Genomic DNA, 23331 nt, shown 5'->3' on the forward strand with positions numbered 1-23331 from the left:
CAGCAGATTTCCTAACTCGAGGAATTTCTCCAGACGCACTCAAAAGCTGTGAAAAATGGTGGAAAGGACCCACGTGGCTTACGCAGTCACCGGCAACCTGGCCTGACACACCGGCTGATATCCCTACGGAGACAGTCGACGACGAAAGAAGACACACAAAGTTAGCGGTCAGCCATGTTGCAGCACAAGCCCCGCCACCATTAATTGAAATCAAGCGCTTCAGTAATTTGAATCGCTTGCAACGAGTCACGGCTTGGGTCCGAAGGTTTGTGCACAACTGCGCTCGGAAAGAACGTCTAAGGGGCCCGCTCAGCGCTGACGAAATCAGGCAGGCGCAGCATTTCTTGCTCCAGGCAGTTCAGAGAGAAGCTTTTGGCGAAGCGAAGAGCCTAACAGACCAGAGCAGTCGCTTTCAAGGACGTCCAGAACTGAGGAGTTTAAACATGTTTCTGGATGACACTGGACTGCTGCGACTGAAGGGGCGTTTGCAACACTCCAACCTCAGCTATGAGACCGCTCATCCGGTAGTTCTGCCTGCTTGTCACCCTCTCGTCGACCTCCTGATCCAAAGCACTCATCAACGGCTGCTACATGCGGGATGCCTTGACACCTTGACGCAGCTTCGAGAGAGGTTTTGGATAATACGTGGGCGACAAGTCGTAAAGAAAGTCCTGAGCCATTGTATGACCTGCAGAAAAATGAGCCGCAAAAGTGCCACGGAGCCTGTAGCGCCACTGCCACGAGACAGGGTGTCAGAAGCAGCTCCATTTGCGGTCACAGGCCTTGACTTCGCGGGACCGCTTTTAACAAAGACGGAAGGCAAGATCAGAAAGTCCTACATTTTGCTTCTGACCTGCGCAGTGACAAGAGCAGTACATCTAGAGATTGTGAGCGATCTCTCAACTGGCAGTTTCCTCATGGCGTTCCGTCGTTTCGTAGCGAGACGCGGCATCTGCTGCACGCTGTATTCCGACAATGCTAAGACTTTCCACCGCGCTGCAGCGGAGCTGAAGAAACTTTGGACAACGGCTCGCCATCAAGAAGTACTCGACTATCTGTCCCAGCAAGAGATTGAATGGAAATTCAATGTAGAAAGGGCAGCTTGGTGGGGAGGCTTTTGGGAGCGGTTAGTGCGCTCGGTGAAAACTGCATTGAAGAAAGTGCTGGGGTGTAGCTACGTGAACTTCGAAGAGCTCTGCACCATTCTGGCGGATATCGAAGCCGTGATAAACTCTCGGCCCCTCACTGCGATCCCCTCTGACGCGGGAGAACCGGAGCCACTGACGCCGGCACACTTTCTTGTCGGAAAGCGCTTGACCGCTTTACCAACCTGCGGTGCACATCCCACGGCTGCCAGCTCCAGCGTACTCAATCGTCGTTGGAGGCACAGACAACGCCTGACTAAAAGCCTGTGGAACCGGTGGCGAACCGAATACTTGTGTTTACTGAGGTCCCACTATCATTCTACTCCGACAGCCTCAAGTGACCTGCAAGTTAACGATTTGGTGCTGCTGCATGACGATTTCCACCCTCGACAAACATGGAAAACTGGCCGCATCACGGAGCTGTTTCCTGGGCGAGACGGAAGAACGCGATCCTGTGCAATACGCTTGCCAGGTGGCACCACAGTAAGGCGCCCGATCCAACTCCTGCACCCGTTAGAGGCACAAAATGAATGAGTTAGAACTCATTCGGCGGGGAGGATGTTAAAGATTCTGCGTCGATAAGGCGCTTCCAAGACATCTGCACGGCACGACGGTGGGGGGCCGCCCACTGCGTCCGAGGGAACGGACATCGGCTCGCTCCAAGGTCACTTGGGAAGCTCCCCCGATTTCCCCGAAGGAAAGCGGAGTGCGTGGGTGTGGCATGTGACAGTGATTTGTGCGTAAGGGCCGACGGGCAGAGGGGACGACTGCTTTGTCGGTGCTGGCGAAAGACAGACACTCAGCGACCCCGGAGAAGCGAGCCTCTCGTTCTTGACGCTCTCCGGCCAGTGTTCTTTCTGTGGTGTAGTTTGCAAAATAAATCCTCGTTCGTTGTTGTTAAAGCATTTCAGTCTCCCGAAAGTCATTGAAAAACGAACACCATCATCCGCGTAGATAACCTATACCAGTTTCGACTTCTTCAACTAATGTATTTTTCCGCCACCCATGTCAAAAATTATTTATCTACTTTGGCCTGCTTAGAATTACGAAAGGCTTTAATGCACACACGAAATCAGGATATATGGGTCATATCATTTTTTCGTAGCAACTATAAACAAGTTTTTAGCTCATAACCTTCCACGTACCTTAAACGCATTTCAAAACACCACTGGCTATAAAAGAAAGGAACTACGGAACTACTTTGTACCGTTGTAAATACTTGTGTTCTATTAATATCATTGTTATTATTATTTGCTGTGTTTTTTTAGCTCGGGGTGCTACTTGTGTTTGCTTCGTTTATTGAATATGTGTCATCTTCAGTTGTCTCTTTGTTCTTACTTTTTTTTCTCTGTACAGCTAAGAGTTTCATGACATTTTTATATTACTGCCTCTGTTCTACGCTTTGTGTTTTTACCATTTATTGTTACATCATTTATAGTTACTGATGGCTTAAAACTTAAAACTAGTTGTCGCATGCTGTGCGCTTTGACTTGTATTGGTTTCCTGGACTTCGTCAAGTTGCGTTAGCAGCTTTTATCCAGGAAACCATCCAGAAATGTCTGGTGAATAAAGTGAATTGAATTGAATTGAACTGAATTGAATCACAGCGCTAGCTTTCCTCATACCCAGTGAGAACGACAAAAAGAGCAACTCTTACCGTGAACAGAAAGAGTGCTCGTCAATGTATTATATATATTAGAAGCAGTAAAGAGACACGCAATTATTTCGTCCTTTAAACAGCGCTTTGTTGCGCCACTCCATTGCGAACCAGAAGACAATTTCTTGAAGCTTGAAACCGAATAAGTAAGCCCGAAAAACTCCGTATCGCATGTACCACAAAAAAATTCGATTATCTTCTAATCTCCCGAAAAACTTCCCAATTTGCCCCAAAATAAGTCTCCGAAAACGCAGAACCCTACCGATGGTGTTGCTTTCTTGCTAAAAATTACGGAAGCACTGAAGACTATACTTGCGTGCTTTGAATGCCAAAGCATTTCCTTTATTTCCTTTTTATTTATTTTAAATTTTTTTCTCTTCCTAACGAAACAACTATTAGCGTACAGTCGTAAGACAGCGCATGTTCGCCAAGGAAGGCACTTATGGGCTGCGTGGTCGCCTCGCCATATGAAAGCCCTGGGTTCGATTCCTCTGATACCGCGTCAGCTGCAACCACTGCTGCTGCCAGATTTTGTTGACGATGATGCTTTCGCATTCAAAGTTCACTCACGACAGCGTGCGCTGTGCTTAGACGCTTAACCCAGTTCCCATGCCGATTCAGCCGGAAGGAACTGGTGGCCCCTAAGAACCGGGACATCTACCGAGCGGCCCTGCAGGTGATTTACAGATGCTGACGCAAAAGAGACTTAGAGACCGAGGAACGGTCCCTGGTGGCAAAGAACTTGGTGAGACTTTTAATTACTCGAGAGCCGAACTTCACTGCATTTTTTTTCTGTAGGGACCGACTTGAGAAAAACCACCTGTTCTGGATTGCGAGTCTAGTCGTATTTCCAACAAGGTTAAAATACGCCTTTCAGAGCTATTGCCTTTCTTTTCAACTAGTTTGTTTGACCACGGCTTTTTTCATCCTGCCAAAGAACTAACTCAGCCGCCGTAATAGGCCTGGCAGGAACTGGAACTGGTTGCTACAAAAACTATGCGACCAGTGTTCTCTAAGCTCACAAGTTACGAACTATCCAATGAAACTACGGGGGCCAGCTGCTGGAGATCACCGCGCCTGCTGCCATAGCTATATGTGCGCCACCCTACAACCGCAACCGTGCAGCAGTTGGCAGTCCGCTAAACTCCCAGCTGTACGCCAGTCGGGGGAGCTTTTCGACAGCTGCGAAGAGGCGTACCCCCAGTGGGCGGTCCAGCGGCAGCGGAGGCTCGAAGCGCAGCGAACCTCGGGGAGCCTCGGCGAACGGGACGCCCAGGAAAGCGAGCACGGGCCAGTCGCGTCCCTGGTCACTCACCACGATCCGCTGTCCGCGCACGGCGCCGAATCGGCCCCGGGCCACGGGCCGGTCGAGCCTCCACAGGTACTCGTACACGGCCACGACGACCGTCAGCAGCGCGAGCGAGAGCGCCAGCACGAACGCCATCACCAGGAGTGAGCTGCGGGTGCACCTGCAGACGCCAGGCCTCGATACTGGGATGAGGGATGGAAGCAGTTCTGGACACAGTCTCGCCAGTGTTGGTACTTCCACAACTTTGCACAAACACCCCTGAATTTTTGCTACGACATTCGTGCTTCATTCTGTGCAGCGCATGGAAAAGCGTAACGGTCGGCACACACTTGAAGCGAATCATCAGCAGCCTGATTGCACCCACTGCAGGGCAAAGGCTTCTCCCATGTCTCTCCAAATAACCCTGTCCTGTGCGGCCACCCTATGGCATACACTCATCCACCCACCTAACTTTCTGCTACCCTCTGCAACGCTTCACTTCTCTTGAAGTCTACTCCGCTACCCTTAAGGACCAGCGGTTATCTTGCCTTCGCATTACATGCCCTGCCCAAGCCTATTTCTTCCTCTTGATTTCGATCTCATTAATCCGCGTTTGTTCAATGACCTATTTTGCCCTCTTCCTGTCGCGTAACGTTCCACCTCTCATTTTCCTTTCCACAGCTCCCTGCGTTGTCCTTAATTTAAATTGAACCCTTTTCGATATCCTCCACGTTTCTGCCCATAGATGTTGGTTCCTGCCCCTAGATGATGACCTGTAAGATACACCTTTTACATACTTTTTTCTTTAGGGGTAATGGCAAACTGCCATTCGTGATCTGAGGGAACCTGCCAAATGCGCTCCACCCCATTCTTACTTTTCTAGTTATTTCGCTCTCGTGGCTCGGATCTGCAGTCACTACCACTTCCGGTACTTCGCTACCAATTGTAAACTGCTATTCCCTCAGTCTGTGAATGATGAAAATTATTTGGTTTTCTGCATGTTAATTTTGAGCCCCACCGTTCTGCTCTGCCTGTCTAGCTCATTGAGCAAGCTTTGCAGTTCACCTCCTGAGTGACTTAGAAAGGCAATGCCATCAACGAATCATAGATTACTTAAGTATTCTCCATTAACTCTTATCCCCAACTGTTCCCATTTCAAGCTCCGGAATACTTTCTGTAAACAGGCGGCGAATAGCATTGGCGAGATCGTGTCTCCTTTCCTGACACCTTTCCTTATTGTAATTTATTGCTGACTGTACCGTCCTTCAAGAGATATGCTGTTACCTGATCTTCACCAGCATGTTTTCCTCCTTTTCATTGCTCAGGGCTTTCTTTACTTCCTCTTTCGTTAATGGCGGGATGTCCCACTGCTGTGCGCTACTGCCTCTCTTAAATGTCCTGATTACATTGGTCTCTCTACAGATTTTTGTAGAAATCTTCGCCTACTTTAACTACCTTATCCATATTGCTAATGTCATTGCCCTCCTTGTCTCTTAACGCATACACCTGGTTTTTATCTATGCCTAGTTTCCTCTTCACCGGTTTTAGGCTGCCTCCGTCGTTTAGCGCATGCTCGATTCTTCCTTGTGTCAGCTACCTTGCGCTTATTTATTAATGCGAGGGCATTACTAGGCTATGTCGGCGGCTTTCTGTCATCAAAACGTGTCCGCAGCGATTGTGGGAAACTCTAAAGAGATATCGTTTCAAAAGTGGTTATAATCGAAAGGGGAATGATGTGAGGATGCGGCGCAAAAGTTTTGGTGCCGATCGGATCAATAGATAATTAATTAGAGCCAAAAAAAGAGACCAAAAGTGGGCATGGTCGGACCGGGAGTGGGCGATATTTGAATCGCCGGAAGTGCGCTGCCACGTGACCCACCTTGTGATGTACCACGTGGTTAGGCCACGAGACCAGAAAAGCGCGCTGACAATTCGAACTCAGCTTGCAGTTCCGCGTTATGCACGGCTGCAGTGCATTTCAGTGCACAAAGCCGGCGTGAAAATGGTTTCGTGCTGTTCGCGATTGCTCGAGGAAAAAATGACGTCAGAAAAAAAGTGAATCCACAACATCGCCCTTAAGGACTTTATTCCGACAAAGCACGCCATCCTCACTGTGCATTTCTTGTTACCTAAACTAGTGTGTATACTTGAAACTTCTTGCGAGATCGTCAGCAAGCTGATAACCTTGCTTAACTCGCTGATCATCGTGTTTCGTTTCGCACGCCATCCTTTCCATTTGGTGGCAGTGCTCTGTGTGACCATTCGCGACTGCTGGCGTTCGGAACGCGCCCATTACAGCCGCTTTAATTTCTGGATCTAGGTGCGGATTTCCAAGAAAAACGTTTGCACTGCAGACGTTAATTTTTTTCAAAGCAAATACCCGTGTCTCTGAAAACACGTTGATTTTCGTAGTGTATACGGCATTCTCTCTCCCGAGTGCTCCAGAGCTTTAATGGAGTTACTCAACCGTCTGTCTAGGGATGATAGCGGCTGTTAATCTTCAGAGTGATTAAGGCGTTCATTCGACCGTCGCGACTGCGTGCAACTCTACCGCGATTCCGATGTCTAATGCACCTGCGGAGCGAGTCACAGAAAAGCAAGGCGAGCTTTGAAAGGCGATATTGTTATGACATAGTACAGTGAATGATGCTTTCAAAATAACATCGGATTCATTAACTCCGTAATCTATAAAATAGTACGAATTGTTTCCGCGAAGCTCACTCCGTCACGGAGTGACATCCTTTCTGATCGCGCTTTACAGTGCTGAAAATTGATTCAGCACGGGCATCTGAAGCACTCATTAAATGCATTCGGGGGATTAGCGCAGAAGAGTCATGGAGAGGATATCATTTTTCCACCACTTAACCTAGCCTTCTGTCGGCACCAGCAATCACCCAAAAATTTTATTCCAGACCCTCAGCCAGGCTCCCCTTTGGAGAAATGAACGAACTAGAAAATAAAATTCTTCTCCTTCAAGCAGCCGTGAAATTTTTATTGACCAGGCAATAAAGCCGCAGCTTGTACACCACCCGAGGGCCAAGCTTAAAATTTCTTGGTCTGGAACTTGCTAAAAAAGAAAAAACTACAGGGAATGTTTACTACATTCCAATCGGAGCGAAAGCACAGATTTGTGCTACGCAGAAGACGACGGTGAGCAGGCAGTGCCGCGGGACGGAGCAGATGGAAGTTGATGAAGACGACGCTCTCCAATGCACAGCGCGAGAGTGTGGTGGTTTAACACGAGGCGTGTTGGCTGCGGCGATAGACTAGCGTGAAAGAAAAAAAAAAAGCGGCGATAGCCTAGTGGTCTCACTGAGCGGCCCGTAAAGGCTGAACTCCATGTACGCGAAAACTCACGCGAACGCGAACGCGACAGCGGCAAGCGACGAGCGGCACCGTCGCGCGAAGCGAAATACCCGTGTCGCTTGTCCTGTCGCTCGGATCTGCACTCACAGAAAATTTCGCTCGTCGCCCGGAAGTTGCCAACGCGATTAGCCAATAGCAGCTAACCTGGCAGCGTACGTCACTACCGAGCCTCTTGCCGGCTCTGGCAAAGATGGCGCTGGCTCTGGCCGGGAATCTTGCTTCACCACCGATTCGTCGTCGTCGCTACGCTGTGCCCCACGTTCAGGGCAAACTAAATGCTCACGAAGCTTTCGCTTTCTCTGAACTTGCGTCAACCACAAAATTTTAGCGATAAAACACCCCAGATTTTCAGATTGCCTGTGTTTACTGTGCTGCTAGGCTTAGCGAGTATGCGTCGTTTGAGGTCAGAGAGCGCGCGAGGTTCAAACAGGTGTGCGCCCCACGTTCAGGCAACATGGCGGCGCCCGTGACAATAACATAAAATGACATACAATGACAAAGCTGTAAACACGTTTTAGTTGACATTTTTCTGCCCAAAATTGTAATCCTTGCAAATAATGTGACTCTTGTTATAAACGCAAACAACTTTGCACTGTATTATGCCAGCAACACTGATCGCCGTCTCCGTTTCGCGTTCGCGTTGTCGCTATGCATGGAGCTTGGCCGGTGGGCGAAGGAGCGACAGCCAGCCGTCGTCGCCGCGCCGCCTCGTCGCGTCGCTTACTTTTTCGCGTACATGGAGCTCAGTCTTAAAGGAGATCTGCTCGCACTGCCACGGGTTCGACTCCCAGTGATGTACACTGATTTAGTTTATTTCTCTCTTTTCCATGGTTTGACCTCTAACTCAGCTGAAGGTCAAATTTGAACAGCCCGCGATTGAAGCCCGAGGTCCAGTGGTGAAGCTTTCGCTGCAAGATGCATAAGGCGCATTAAAGGAAATGTCCCTGCATGTTCACGGACATTATCCGGCTTCTGAAACTTCACTCAAGAAAGATGTTCAACTAAATTATCGCAATCTTTACCTCGCTCTATTGCCAAAGAACGGCGTCATAAACACCAGTATTTTCGCGAAAAAAGCATCGCTAAGTCAAACATGCATTTAGCGGAGCGTCAGTGTGCCGAAAAGTATTGAAGAATATACAGCCAAAAAACTTACATGCTAATAAAAACTCTACCGTATTGAGGAGGACTGTTCACGCCGGAAGCGGTCACATTTAGCGCTTTCACTGGTCAAGCGAAAAGGTGGTAAATGTGGTAGAGTCAAGCACGGCGCAGCACTTCTTGGTGGTTGTGTTTAATAATAATAGGAGCGTGTTAGGCTCCTATTAGGCGAAAAGCATTCCTGCGGCGATTACGTCAGCAAGACGACGTCTTCTGTGCACGATGGTGTCGTGTAAGCCAGCACAACCTGTGCTGTTTGTTTTTTCATCGGATGCAGCTCCAGGCGTTCTTCCGAACTGTCCCTGTGCATGTTAAAGAACTACAGCTGGTCGAAATTTACCCGGAGACCTTTACTACGGCGTCCCTCATACCCTGAGTCTTTTAGGAACGTTAATTCTCATGAGATCGTGAAACCAATCAGGTATCGCAAATGCTTTGGTTATATCGCTGGCCAACAACTGCACAATATCAACATTGTTACTAGCGATAGTGCTACTAGCGATAGTGCTACTAGTGATAGTACCGCTATCGATAGCAAGACTATCGATAGCGGTACTATCGCGAGAAATACTATCTATAGAAACATTATCGATAGTGCTACTATCGATTCTACTATGGATAGTATATCAATAGTCTACTATCGTTAGTAATACTATCGATAGTATTACTATCGATAATACTATCGATAATACTATCGACAGTAGCACTATCGATATTTTTTTTACACTATCGATAGTTTAAAAAAACTATCGATATGATTCACCAGGGTGGAAATTTGGGCAAGTCGGTATTGCGCTTGCGTTGTTGGTGTGTGTTCTCTCCCCTTTTGTCCGTCGTCCTGGTTTTGCGCTACTCATGTTATGGAACTATCGATAGTCAATTTTCCGATAGTTTTGCATCACTAGCCGTGAGGCGAGGAGGAAAGTAACTTTCACACCTGGCGCCCCCATCAGGCCAATCTGCGGATGGGCACTGACAGAGCATGGTAAACGCTCTGTATCACAATCAGTGTAGCGCACTGCGGGATACGCCCCACCCCCCAGGGAGAGCGCATTACCCTCCCATCATGTATAAAACCGGTGAACAATAAACGCTAGACGGCAGTGTCGCCGGCAGACTCATAGGATACGCTAAAGGTTTTCCTATTACGCCACTGCGCGCGCGCTGATCGGTCCCGACCCGGCAGGCAGGCACGTGGCGCCATCGAACTGCGCACGCGCAATGGCACCAATGATGCAGTACAGTGGACAACTTGTGAGGAGGATCCTCTCCCCAGACTGAGTGAAAACGGACACCAGTCGAAACGCGAAGCTCAGTGAACTTCCCACGGCTCGCCTTTCGAAGGAACGCGTTTTGGACGGCCGCATCTACAGTAGTTGTCGGCATTCCACAAGTCGCGTATTCCTTATTTATTTTTATTACTTTCGCTTTTTGGGGTCTGCGCGTTATTTCCGTAGGAATGGGCAGACGTGATGCCACTCTCCGCTCCTACAAGAAGCGGTGGTTTTCGACTGCCGAGTTTACAACGCCTCGTTCTGCAGCCACAGGTGTTCGCTGTATCAACGCATATTTTGACGGCAGCGCCGGCTTCGTTATAACTGCGACCGTTGTAAGCGCGCTCCACTGGGCGATTTAACGTGATGGGCACCTTACCACCGCCGGGTCCGAGGAGACATGGCGTCGGCCGACGATTTAGCGGCCTCTTCTTCGTTCCTGTCTCCGCCGGGCAGAGACTGCCGGGGACCCGCCACGGGCGACCTCGGTCTGGTGTCCGTCTCTTCTCTGGGCACGACACCGTCATCCCTGCATCCGCTCCTGAAGCCGTCGTCGGGAGTGGCCAGCGAGAACCGCGGCGCAAGGCCCGGTTCCTGGCATGTTCCAACTCCGTCTCTGCTCCGGAGTCCACGCCTTGAAGATTCGTCACTGCGAAGAGTTAATGGAGAACACCTAAGTAATCTGCGATTCGCTAATGACACTGCCGTGCTAAGTCACTCAGGAGATGAACTGAAAAGCATGGTCAATGAGTTAGACAGGCACAGCAGATCGGTGGGGCCCAAAATTAACATTCAGAAAGCTAAAGTAACGATCAACAGCCTAGCAAGGGAACAGCAGTTCGCAATTAGTAGTGAAGTGCTGGAAGTAGTAAAATAATGTCCACTTAGGACAGGTAATGACCGTTGATCCCGATCATGAGGGGGAAATAACTAGAAGGATAAGTATGGGGTGCAGCGCATATGGCAGCTTCTCTCAGATCATGAATTGCAGTTTACCAATATCCCTCAAGAGAAAAATTACAACAGCTGCATCTTACCAGTACTCACCTATGGGGCAGAAACGTGGAGGCTGTTATAACAAGGAGGGTTCAGCCTAAGTTAAGGACAACGCAGCGAGCTATGGAAAGAAAAATGATAGGTGTAAAGTTAAGAGATCGGAATCGGGCGAAGTGGGTGAGGGAACAAACACGGGTTAATGACATCCTACTCGAAATCAAGAGAAAGAAGTGGGCTTGGGCAGGGTATGTGACGCGAAGGCAAGATAACCGCTGGTCCTTAGTAGCGGAGTGGATTCAAAGAGAAGGCAAGCGTAGCAGGGGGCGGCAGAAAGTTAGGTGGGCGGATGAGATTAAGAAGTCTGCGTGGATACGGTGGCGGCAACTGACAAAGGACAGGGTTAATTGGAGAGACTTTGGAGAGACGTTTGCCCTGCGGTGGGCATAGTCAGGCTGATGATGATGATGACGATAGGGTTAGGGAGGTATGGGAGCACTGGGCACCTGATGAATGCAACCCAGGGGAAGGAAGTGCTGCCGAATGTTAGAACGATGTCATCATCATCATCATCATCATCGTCGTCGTCGTCGTCACCAGCCAGATTACACCCAATGCAGGGCAAAGGCCTGTCCCATGTGTTACTATTTCTTCTCCGCTACGCCTTATATTGAAGCGGCGAAGGGATATTACGCCTTGGTCGCGCAAATTCCTTAGGAGCTCGTTGTTATCCTCCGCCATTAGCAGCCGCTCAGAAATTACTCCGTGACTGCTGTTCAGGCTTCTGTGAGGCGTTACTGCAATGCCAAGGTCAGCACGTTTATGCGGTGTGAGTAATACACAACTCTGCTTCTTGGACTTCACCTGTACAAGTTGACCTGCGGAGGAGAGTTCTTTTGCTTCATATCCCTCGCCTATGTTAGTCTCTAGCCACTTTTGTATCACAAATAATGATTGCGCGGCCACTGGAACATTTTGCCCGACAGCGTGCAATATCAGGAACTGGGAGAAATTTTCAGGAGATTTCGCAGTTGAAACTTTTATTCCTTCGGTGCGGTACCATTTCCGATCGTCCCTTTTTTTTTTTTTCTGTCAAGAAGGGGGGGGGGGGGGGGGGGTGAGAATCCATGTAGCATGCATGGATTAAGGGTTGTTATTCTGTCGCTTGTGTTTCACCCTTATAGACATAAAAATGTCCCGGAGCCTCCCACCTGGTATATAGACGGGGAGCTCGACGGCCGGCCGAGGTTTGACCACGTTCCCGACCGCCACCGTTCATGGTTTGTACCATTCACCTTGCAAGCTATCGTCATGGTGCAGATAACAGCTACGGTATATGGGGGCTAATGGTCCATGGTGACGCCAAGCACCATCACCTTGAGACTCAAGGTGCCCTTGCGGGAATTTGAGGGAAAGAATAAGACTGTAATCGGCCCTGATGTAAATAATACTGTTTCACTCTGTGACAGCACAGGCTCACCAGTAGGCGTATCCAGCGTACCCCATGTCTTGAACAACGCATTCCGTTCAGTTTTGACTAGCGAAACAAGTCATGATGTTGCTGATCTCATCCACTGCCGCATCCATCGATGGATGGCATCACCTTCAACTCACATGGTATTGTTAATATTATCGACTTCCTAAAATTCATCTTTCGGCGTTACCAATGGAATTAATTCCAAAGTTTAAAAAAACGCTAAGCATGTTTGCAGTCTTATAATTTGAGGGAAAGAATAAGACTTCAAGCATGCTTAGTGTTTTTTAAAACTAAAACTAATTCCATCGATACGGTAGGAAGACGGATTCATGGAAGATCGCACGTAGCGAAACTTTGGTTCGGACTAGCGTAGCAGCGATTTTTGTGCATTACGCGCCCCACCCGTGTCCTCTACAATGGCGCCCATTAAGTGAAGGCGCACCTGTGCCTGGACTCCCGCGTAAAAGACAGCGTTGACAGAGGAGGACGCAACGCGTTACCTCAGCGCGTCGCCCCCTCTGCCGTCGGACGACCGCGTGCTAGACTCTCTTCCGTCGGCCGCCAAGTGTCCTTCTGTGCCCGTCGGAAGATCCCAGGCATCCCATTGGCCTGCAAAAAGCAGTCGACTGCTCTGAGCGGAATGCCCCACCGAACCTACTGATCCTAGCAGCGGAAGGCAAACAGAGGATGACAGCTAACTAACCTCTGGCGTTTACGTTAATCCCAGTGCCATATTTTCATGCATAGGGAGAGGTAGCTCCATGTTTGTAAAAAATTCAGGGGGCACTTTGGCTCTCTAAAGTGCTGCAAGGCGAAAGCGTTTCCTGGCCGCTGTTTTTTTTTATTTACTTTTTATTTTTCATATTTTTTTTTTATTTTTTGCTCTTTTTCTTGATTTTATTGTTCTTTATTTTTATTTTCACATCTTACTTTACTTGTTTTTATTTTTGTTTATTTTCTTATTTTTTCATTTTCCTTTTCTTGACTTTACTCCTTTTATTTTAATTATGAAGCCCATGCATTCACTAGATGCGCCTTTATTCATGCTGGAACCTTGAGCCTTTTAAGCAGTGACGCCGAAAGGCGGACTAATCTGCCGACGCGTCTGTCGACATTCCTGCCGACGCGTCTGCTAACGACAGTATGAGGCATTAAAGGCTTTCGCCTTAATAAAGCTGGCGCTGTGGTCGCCAGCGACGTGGGTGTTGGCAAAACCGCAGCGTTCCTACACTGCGCCAAGCGATGCTGCCTTCAAACCGAACTCGCGCACGCGAATATTTCAAAGCGTACGCGTCTCTTCTGGACAGAAACATTTTTGTTGATGCCCGGACAGTCGCACATATTTTTTTCAGCCTGTTCGCCAGATGAAATTTGCCTGCATAGTGGCGCGCTGCATCGACTTCCTTCTCCGCTCCTATAGTTGGCAGCACTGTTGTAGGCGTTACCGAAAAAAAGTAACTAAATACGTTACTCATTACACTAAAAAAAAAGGAACGCGTTACCGCCCTACGTTACCTACAAAAAAAAAGGTAATGCGTTACCGTTACCGAAAAAAGTATCGCACGTTACTTTGCCGTTACTCCATGGCCCTAAATTTTAATCAGTGCGTCTTCGCTGTAAGAACTCAAGATAACAATTTTATAAAGCTCATAATTCATAGAATTCTAACTTCACAAAGAAAACATAGCTGAACTCAACAAATTTACAGTAATTCTGGTGTGCTTCTGCTTACGAAATTACGCGGAAATTGTGTAGCAATAAAGAAATGCTTAAATGTCATAGTTCCGGAAAAAATATATTTGACCACATAAACAATTTTTTTTTACTTGAACCTGCATAATTATCGCAAAAATGCGAGTGTTTACGTCAAGGTCTGCTTCGCTCGCTTAGGAACTCAACAACCAGAGACGTAGCCGGGGGTGGTGGGTGGTGAAAACATTTATTAAATCATAGGGAGAGGTGTTGGGGGTCGTGATTTGAAGGGTCACGCCCTTACAACCACTAGGTGGGATGCCTAGACAGGTACCCCATTAGCGTTTGCCGCAGCCCGGGCGCGCTGCGTTAAGGCCCTTTGGGCCTCGAGGGTGCAGCAACCGGACAGGGTCGCCTCCCAGTCCTCTCGGGTGGGGTTTGGGATAGTGGGTAGGGATGGGTTCTGCTGGCAGGCCCACACCATGTGTTAAGTGTCAGACACCTCCCCACAGTGTGAGCACCGCCCGTCGAATTGAGGATCGAAATGTTGCAGAGTTGCCGGGCACAACATTGTGTTGGTGAGCAGGCGCAGGAGTACCCGCTCGTTGACCTTCCCCAGCCCTTTGCATGGGGTGGGAAGAGTTTGGTGCGTGGATTTGTAATACTCGCATATTTCTTTAAAAGTATAAATCGGATTGAAATCAGTGTCCTGGTCGGCGTCGGGTCCCGTGGGAAATGCCCGGAGAGAGAGCGCGCGGGCGGCGGCGTCGGCTGCCTCATTTCCGTGGACGCCTTGGTGACCTGGAGCCCAAACGAGAGATCGGTGCGCGGGATCCGAGTCTCGGCTACAATTTTGGTAAATGCGATAAGCTACGGGAGTAACCCACCCTTGCGTGACGTTACGGCAAGCCCCTCGCGAGTCGGTGATTATGTATTTGGAGGAGGTGTGCGAGGCTGCCAAAGCGATGGCAACCTCTTCTGCGTGAATTGCTGACTGGGCCTTGAAAGTAAGGGCGTCTACTGTTTTACCCTCGTGGACAACCGCGGCCGTGTACCATCCCCTGGGGTCCGGGCCGGACGCGTCCACGTAGAAGACTCCTGGTTTGCTCCGAAAATGGCGGTCCAAGGCTTCCGCCCGCGCCAGGCGCCTGCCATTATGATCCTCTTTGGACATATTGGTGGGGAGAGGCCGCACGTGGAGGGCGCGTCTCCAGTGTACGGGAAGGCGGCATCTCTCCTCTGTGAATTGAGTGTGCTGGATGTGAAGTCGGGCTAAAAGGCGGCGACCCGACCCTGTCTTTGTGAGACGAGTGTATTGGTTGTTGAGGTGGGCCTCCCGAAGCTCCCTAAAAGTGTTAACCATCCCCAGTGCCAAAAGGCGGCTGGTAGAGGTAGAGACCGGGAGGTCCAGCGCTCGTTTCATGATTTTGCGGAGGATGACCGCGAGGGCATCCCCCTCCTGTTTCCGCAGGTGGAGATAGGGAGTCGAATGCAAGATTCGACTGGTCACGAATGCGTTCGCCAGCCGCAAGGCGTCTTTGCATCGTAACCCACCGCGCTTGTTGGAAACCCGGCGGACCATGCGGCCCACCTGGTCCCCCACCTGCCGGAGCTTGGCGAGTGTTGTGTCGCAGCGTCGCTGGTTGTGTATGAAAAGTCCGAGGACTCTGATTTCCTTGGATTCGCGAATGGGACCGCTTTGCAACGAGAGATTGATTTGGGTCGAGCATGTGCGCGAGGGACGCAAATGCACGAATTCCGATTTCTGCGGGGAGCATTGCAGACCACAGTCTCGAGCATAGCGGTCCACTATGCTGGCGGCCGTTTGCAGGCTGGTCTCCATATCCCCCAGGCGCCCTTGCGTAGCCCAGATGGTGATGTCGTCGGCGTACAGCGCGTGCTGGACCCCTTCGACCGCACCCAGTAGGGCGGGTAGGCGCATCATGACAATGTTGAATAGCAGGTTGCAGATAGAAACAGCCGGTTGACTGCAATCCCCTTTTCTGTGCTCTACCATTGTACTGTCAGGGACAAAAGTCTCCGGACCACGTGTTCCTCTAACGAAGCCGATAGCTCTGCTATTAGTCGGCGGCTAGAGACCACACTTGTGGAGGTAAAAGTTAAATTTTTGTTTTTCATCTCCACAAGTGCGGTCTCCAGCCGCTGTCTGATAGTAGAGCTATAAGCTTCGTTTGAGGAACACGTGGTCCGGAGACTTTTGTCCCCGACTGTACTCTTTCGACGGCTCTCTTGGGGACATCGTGAAGTAAACTGGCGACATTCCTGTGTTTACTCAGAAGAGGGAACTGCTTTCACCAAGAATGCGAGAGTGTCGCCTGAGAGCGAGACCTTTTCGTTGGAAAACAAGCTTACGCAGAAACTGACTTACAGATTTCTGCAAATGGCCTATTGGTGGCTCGGTGTGAGTGGTTCGGGGGTGAAGACAAGTGTGTGACTGCGTGTTGGTGCTTTTTTTTTAGTTGAGTGCGTCATCAAGGGCAGGTGTTTTTTGGCATGCATGCGAGCCGCAACAAGGGTCGTCGAGAACACTGGTAGATTTTGTTTATTTGCAACATCATTTTCGGCATTTTTTTTTTGAAAAAGAGGCGGAGGGGGACAATTGGAATAAAAAGTAACTGGTAACGTTGACACCTCACGTTACCGAAAAATGTTAACGTAAGCACGTTACCCGTTACAGTTCCGAAATGGTAACGAGTACGTTACTAAGTTAGCGAAAAAAGTAACGCGTTACCGGTAACGCCGCTACTTGTCGCGTTACCGACAACACTGGTTGGTAGCGACAGCGGCGGGCGACTACGCTGACTTATTCAACGAAAACGAGAAAGCACGAGGCATACAGGAAAACTAATCGCCTGGCCTCAACTTCTGGCCAGATACAGCATACACGATTGCTAAGTGCAAGGAGTAGGATGACGGGATGCATGACGCGAAGCAGCATTTTCACATGACGAACCTTGTGAGGTGCTTCCTGTATCCGCAGAGCTGCTTCATGCTGGAGAACGCGGAATACCACTGGATGCTAAAGTCACACAGTTACTTTGAATAAGGCAAGCAAATGGAATCTCTCGGTTCTCTTGAACTTTGCCGAGTGTGCAGCGAATTAAGTGCTTTATTAAGGCAAAAGCCTTTAATGCCTCACGGTTGCAACAGAAGGTTGTCAGCAGAAGCTTGTCAGCAGAGTTGTCCCGCTTTTGACGGGTGTTACTGCGTAATTTCCTTTCCTCAAATAAAATTTTCATGTTCTTCATTACGGCACTTCTTTCTCGTTCTTCTTTCACTACCACTTCCTCCCTTCCTCTACAAACGGATGACGGGTGTCTACAGAGATGTGTGAGACAGTTACTGCGTACATTCCTTTCCTCAAAAACAATTTTTATTTTCTTCATTACGGACCCTCTTTCTCTTTCTCTCCCGCTTCCTCCCTTCCTGCATGGTGCGGTTCAGGTGTCCACCGAGATAGAGAATTACTGCGCCACTTCCTTCCCTCAGTAAGCGTTGCGCTCAAAGGGCAGTTTAGGTAGGTAGGTAGGGCAGGGTAGGGTAGGTAGGATGGATAGATTAAATCGGACGGACGGACGGACGGGCGGGCGGGCGGGCGGGCGGACCGACAGACGGACAGACAGACAGACAGACAGACAGACGGACAGACGGACGGACGGACGGACGGACGGACGGACGGACAGACAGACAGACAGACAGACAGACAGACAGACAGACAGACAGACAGACAGACTTCCTTTCTTCAAAAACCAGTTTACCGACGAGCAAGGCGTAGAGCCGAGCGGGCGATGGCGTTCTGTGAACTCACTGGCAGCGTTACAAGACGCTGTCGCGTTCCACTCTTAGAGGCGAAGCTTGACATCTTAACCACACATCAGTTCCACTAGCAGCAACAGCGCGCTTAAGGCTTTCACCTCACCGCACTTTAGGTCAACAATGCGCCCCCCTGAATTTTAACAGGAGGCGTGTTAAATGGCGGCGGCGATGGCTTAGTGGTCCCGCTGAGCGGCTCTTAAAGGCCGATTCACACGACGGTCCGTTTGCCCGCGGCCCGCGCATCGCGTGTTCATGCGTCAGCACATTGAGAGGCGCGCTGACCAGGCTGCGGGCCGACAGCGCGTGGTGACGCATGAACACGTAGTGCGCGGTTGAAGCCCGAGGTCCCGTGGCGAAGCTTCCGCTTCAAAAGGCGCCCGTGAGCAGTGCGATGTCAGAGCACATTAAAGATCCCCAAGTGGTTGAAATTATTCCAGAGAACCCCACTTCTGTTCTTTCACTCCCTCCTTTATCCCTTCGCTTGCGGCGCGGCACGGGTGTCCACCGATATATGCGAGACATTTACAACGTTTCCTTTCCTCAAAAAAACAATTTTCATTTTGGCATACCCAAGGCGCACGGTACCGCCTTTTGCCTACACATCGAAAGTCACTGCTGACATCAGCGATGCCGCATCTCCGTGACGTCACCGCCTGACGCTTGTCAAGCTCCTCTTGGTGCAATCATCATCGAGGAAACAGCTTACCATCGCGGCCTGCAGGTTCTCTGGCGTTAAACTGACGTCCCTCTTCAGGAGTCTGGGGGGCGAAAGGATGCGGCGGCGGCAGCCACGTGTCGCTGTGTGCGGGTCGCGCACCGTCGACCGAGACGAAGGCTGCCGGCGGCCCGCCAGCTCTGCTGTCTTCCTCTGGAACAGTTTACAGCTGTAGTAAGGCTCGATTCGCATGCGGGTACGCAGGAGTGCGCGCACCCAGGTCACACCCTTTCTTGAGGCCCTGCAGTTCACTGGACAGCATTCACGGCCTGGCCATGCGCCCCTTGAAATTTAATATTTCGCTTCTTAAAGTGCAGCGAGATATTGGGCAGTGGCCCAAGTTCACTCACGGCGTTCTGTCCCCGCCAACCACCATCGTGACAATGTCCCGCGCCAGCTGCCTTGCTTCCTAATCTCATCGGACTCTGACGCCTCATGCCTCCGTTACCACATTGGGCCATCGGATATCTTGCCTTCGCATTTCAGCACGCGTTTGTGCTCTGGCCTGTCTTCGCGTCTTTTAACGCCACCCCTGTAGTTCTCGCTACGTTGTCCTCCTCAGATTGTGTTCACCTAACACGACTCAGGCATCACAAAATGGCGCCTGCTGTGGGTGAGAATATGTTCCCCCACTCACCGGCTTCGATGGCTGCGGTGAGCGCCATGACAGCGGCATACATGTCGGCTTCGGCTGTCTCGCCCGTCTTGGGGGGCATGTTCGTTAGCGCCGTTGAGTACGAACTGGCGCTCCCCTCCGCTCTGCTCTTCATGGTCGCCTCCCGACTTCGACTTCTTCCCCATCGGACAGAGGGGGCTCCGATCGATGATCGCCACTGCATCAGGAGCCATAGCCAAGAAGAAAACGAAATGAGAGGAATAACAACAAAATCGGATGGTTTCTCCACGACTCGGGCGCGGCCATTTTTTAAAATCGCTGCAGCGTCTGCGGCTGAGATGGTGATTACGGAGGCCCATCAATCACTCAATCATCAGTCACAGTGAATACATCCATATAAAATATGTACGAATAAATAAGTACCCCGACAATTCCCAAAGCTTATCGGTTCATCTGACTCAGGGCCAACGCCGATTACGTTTTTCCTTCCCTTCCGCTTTGACACTGCAAAAGACAGTCGAACAAGCACGATTCACAACATCGCAGCAGACAAGGGAAGAATGTATATGCACCGAGAATCTCGCAAAAACGAAACCGGCACACATGCAGGGCGCGAACGATGTACGCATGAGTCCAACAGCAAAAAAAAATAAAAAATCTATGGCCAGAGAAAGATAATCCTATCTTATTCACGCTATCAACTGAGATAGACACTGTTTATGAAATCTAATTCATATAGTGACACCGCAACTGATAGCCGACTGACCCAAGTATCTCCAGAATTATGCATGTAAAATGGTTCCGTAATTCCTCTAGCCACTTGGTCCTTGTGCCTAAACAGAACGGCTCTACTAGAAAAAAACCGGGGTGCAACCACACGAACGACGGTGCTGGGCAAGATGAATGGACGATTTTGACGAGTTATTATCGCAAGAATTGCAGTGCTCCTGAAGCCTCTTATTAACGCATCGTCCGGTCTGACCAATGTACACATCGCCGCAAGAACGCGAAAACCCACACACAACTCTAACATTGCACGAAATAACTTCGGGCGATGCTTGGCCTGACACCCACCCATTTTACCATGCAAGCTTATGTCAGACCTCCTCTGCTGTTGTGAACAGATGCCACTCAACTTATCATTAGGTGAAGAGAACACAACCTTAACGCCGTATTTGCCCCTTATCTTCTTTAACCCATGGTACAACCTGTGAGCATACGGTACAACCATATTTGGATCAGTGGAAACCTATCACTGGGAACCCTTTCCAACAATTTTATTACTTTGTCACACGCTCTGGCTATAAGCTGATCCGGGTAACCAATCTTTTTAGGCTTAGCCATTTGCTCAGATAGGCTATCACTGATCAGGCGGTCACAGGGACTTATACAAGACATACCATCCTTCACGAGCTTTGAGTGGCCTCCTGAATTATAGGCTAAAAAATAGTGCATCACCTTATCTCTGTCTGCCTGACCCGACCTGACCTGGCCTACCTGTGTTATTCTAATGTATAACTATTATAAAAAACTGCATATTCTAACGCTATCATCATGTTCGAATTATAGCCAGCGTTACAAATATTCTCAAGCACTGCGTCTAAGAATCTTTCCCAGTGTTCTTGCAGTAATGATGTTTTTCGGCTTAAGAAACTGTGCACGCAAATATCTCAAACGATGACTGCCACAAACTACAATGCACAGCCCCAAATTTTCACTAGGAAACTTCGCATGTCATTAGTCATGCTAAGCGTTGGAGAGTGAGTGAGCGAATTTCATGCATTAGCTGTGCAGTGCTCTTGTTGCCCCTTCTTTGCGAAGTGTTGAGTGGAACTGTTTGGGCTGGCAGGGTTACTTTACCATTTTGACGAAAAATCCATATTTGTTGTTTACATGAGTACTCAAAGTTACGAAAAGGTTATTCCCATGTTTACTTGCAAAGTTTCAAAAAACCTCCAGAAAAATGACATTAAGAACCATCTATTAACGTTTTGCGGTTAATGCCAACTGGGAACGGTTTAAGACCACTGTCCTCTCGTTGAAAAATGAGCCCTCCGTTGTTTTGTGTAAAATCCGATTCTAACATCGGATGGCTTTACAGACAACTGAAAATGCTTGCCAATAAGAAAAATCGACTTTAAAGAGCTGCTAACTTGCACAACCGGCCCGCAGCGTGGGAACGGTACCACTAATGTGCGAAACAATATAAAGAAAAATTAGCCTCCGCGAAACACAAGTTTTTTTCCTTCCGACCTATATTCTATCCTCAAATCGAACCCAAATAAATTTTTGCGTATTCTTTCCCCTAAATTACGATCCAATCGAATTGAACTTTTAGACGCTGATCGTGATCCAATAGACATTAAAGAGTGCGCAACAATTCTAAATAAATATTTCTGTTCAGTCTGCTCCTCAGCAGATGGCAGTTCAAATATTTCCCCAACCACCTAAACAATACCCATGCCTCAACTCCCACTCACCGCAACAGGAATAGAAAATCTAATCAATTCCATCTAAAGACTTCATCATCTGGCTGCGACCACATTAACCGTAAACTGCTGAAAAACACTAGTTTAATCTGAAGCCAGATACTACATCTAATATTTACGCAATCATTAGAATCCGGAGAAATCCCCGACGACTGGAAGATAGCCGAAATCATACCAATCTTTAAAAAAGGTGAGCGCACAAATCCTTTCAACTATCGCCCTATTTCTTTAAAGAGCATTCCTTCTAAATTACTTCCATCCAATCTAATCAACCATCTGGATTAAGTTAACTTCTTTTATCCTCACCAACACGGTTTCCGCAAACACTACTCCTGTGAAACGCAATTGGCTGAATTCCCACATGACATCCTTCGCTTAATTGGCGGCAACCTTCAAATCGACGCCATCTTTTTAGATTTTTCCAGGGCCTTCGAGTGTTCTGCACTCGCACCTGCTCACAAAACTCTCTTCCCTAGGCATACCTGACCTTATAACCTGGATTGAAACATTTCTTAATGGACGCATGCAATTTACCTCAAGTTATGCTTAGCGCTCACCCCTCACTAATGTTACATCAGGTGTCCCCCAGGGCGCAGGCTTATCACTACTGCTATTCCTAATTTACATCAAAGGTCTTCCGATTAACATAAACACCAAGCTAAGACTATTTGCAGACGACTGTGTCATATACAGCCCCATTCGTCAGTCATCCCACCGAAAGTCATCTCCTGCAAAAAGACATTGATGCAATAGCTGCATGGTGCGACCGATGGTTCATGCCTTTATACCTTGAAAAATGCCAACTCTTGTCATTCTCTCGCAAGCGCACTATAATCCACAGCATTAACACGGTTCCGATTGCTCCAACGACATCCTACGAGTACCTTGGTTTACATCTGACATCGTCACTCTGTTTGGTAACTCACGTCCAAACGATACGTTCCGATGCCTCACGTGTCTTAGGTTATCTCCGACGAAACCTGAAATCAGCATATCCAGATGTAAAAAAAAACTGGCTTATCAAACATTCGTCCGCCCCAAACTTGAATTCGCATCATCTATACGGCCAAAGTAGAAGTTTGGGCGAGTTGGCAGGTACTCATTCTAAAACAGCGCAGACAAGACAAGGACGGCGGAAAGAAAGGTACAACACGAGCGCTGACTCACAACTGTAAGTCAGCGTATACATTGTAAGTCACGGCCGCTCGTGTTGTACGTTTCTTTCCGCCGTCCTTGTCTTGTCTGCGCTGTTTTAATGAATCTATGAATGAATCTATCTGGCATCCATCTCAAGTATACCTTTCCGCCGAAATTGAAGCCATCCAAAATCGCGCGGCCAGGTTTATCAGCTCCGAATATTGCAAAGAAATTAGTGTCACTGCACTCAAACGCTCTCTTTCCCTCCCATCACTTGAATCACGCCGTATAATCTCACGTCTTTGCCTGCTTCACCACTTCTTCCACCATCAAGCTTCAAGACACCCACTTCTAAAACCCCCGATAAGAACTTCAAATCCCCTTAGCCATAGCCACCCCATAGCCGGTGTCAAGACCCGTGCATTAGCAATGAATAGTTCGTTTTTCCCCAACGCAATCACCCTCTGGAATGCCCTACCTAACG

At 49.0% G+C, this 23331-nt stretch overlaps 1 protein-coding gene across 7 annotated transcripts in view; it reads right to left on the reverse strand.

Annotated features, from left to right (window-relative positions):
* Positions 1 to 10401: 10401 nt before the first annotated feature.
* LOC149365224 (DNA helicase MCM8-like) overlaps positions 10402 to 23331 on the reverse strand; it is a 90486-nt gene continuing 77556 nt past the window's right edge. For 4 of the 7 annotated variants that reach the window (XM_089541056.1, XM_089541049.1, XM_089541020.1 and 1 more), the window contains one exon: positions 19311 to 19438. The gene's annotated coding sequence lies outside the window, so the exon portion shown is untranslated. Of the gene's footprint in view, positions 10541 to 12861; positions 12971 to 19310; positions 19439 to 23331 lie in introns of those variants that run through there. The other 3 variants (XR_016282535.1, XM_089541033.1, XR_016282536.1) reach the window with 3 other exon arrangements.

Source organism: Amblyomma mixtum, chromosome 1, assembly GCF_055824585.1.
Source record: "Amblyomma mixtum isolate Tamu chromosome 1, ASM5582458v1, whole genome shotgun sequence".
NCBI classification, from domain to species: Eukaryota; Metazoa; Arthropoda; class Arachnida; order Ixodida; family Ixodidae; genus Amblyomma; species Amblyomma mixtum.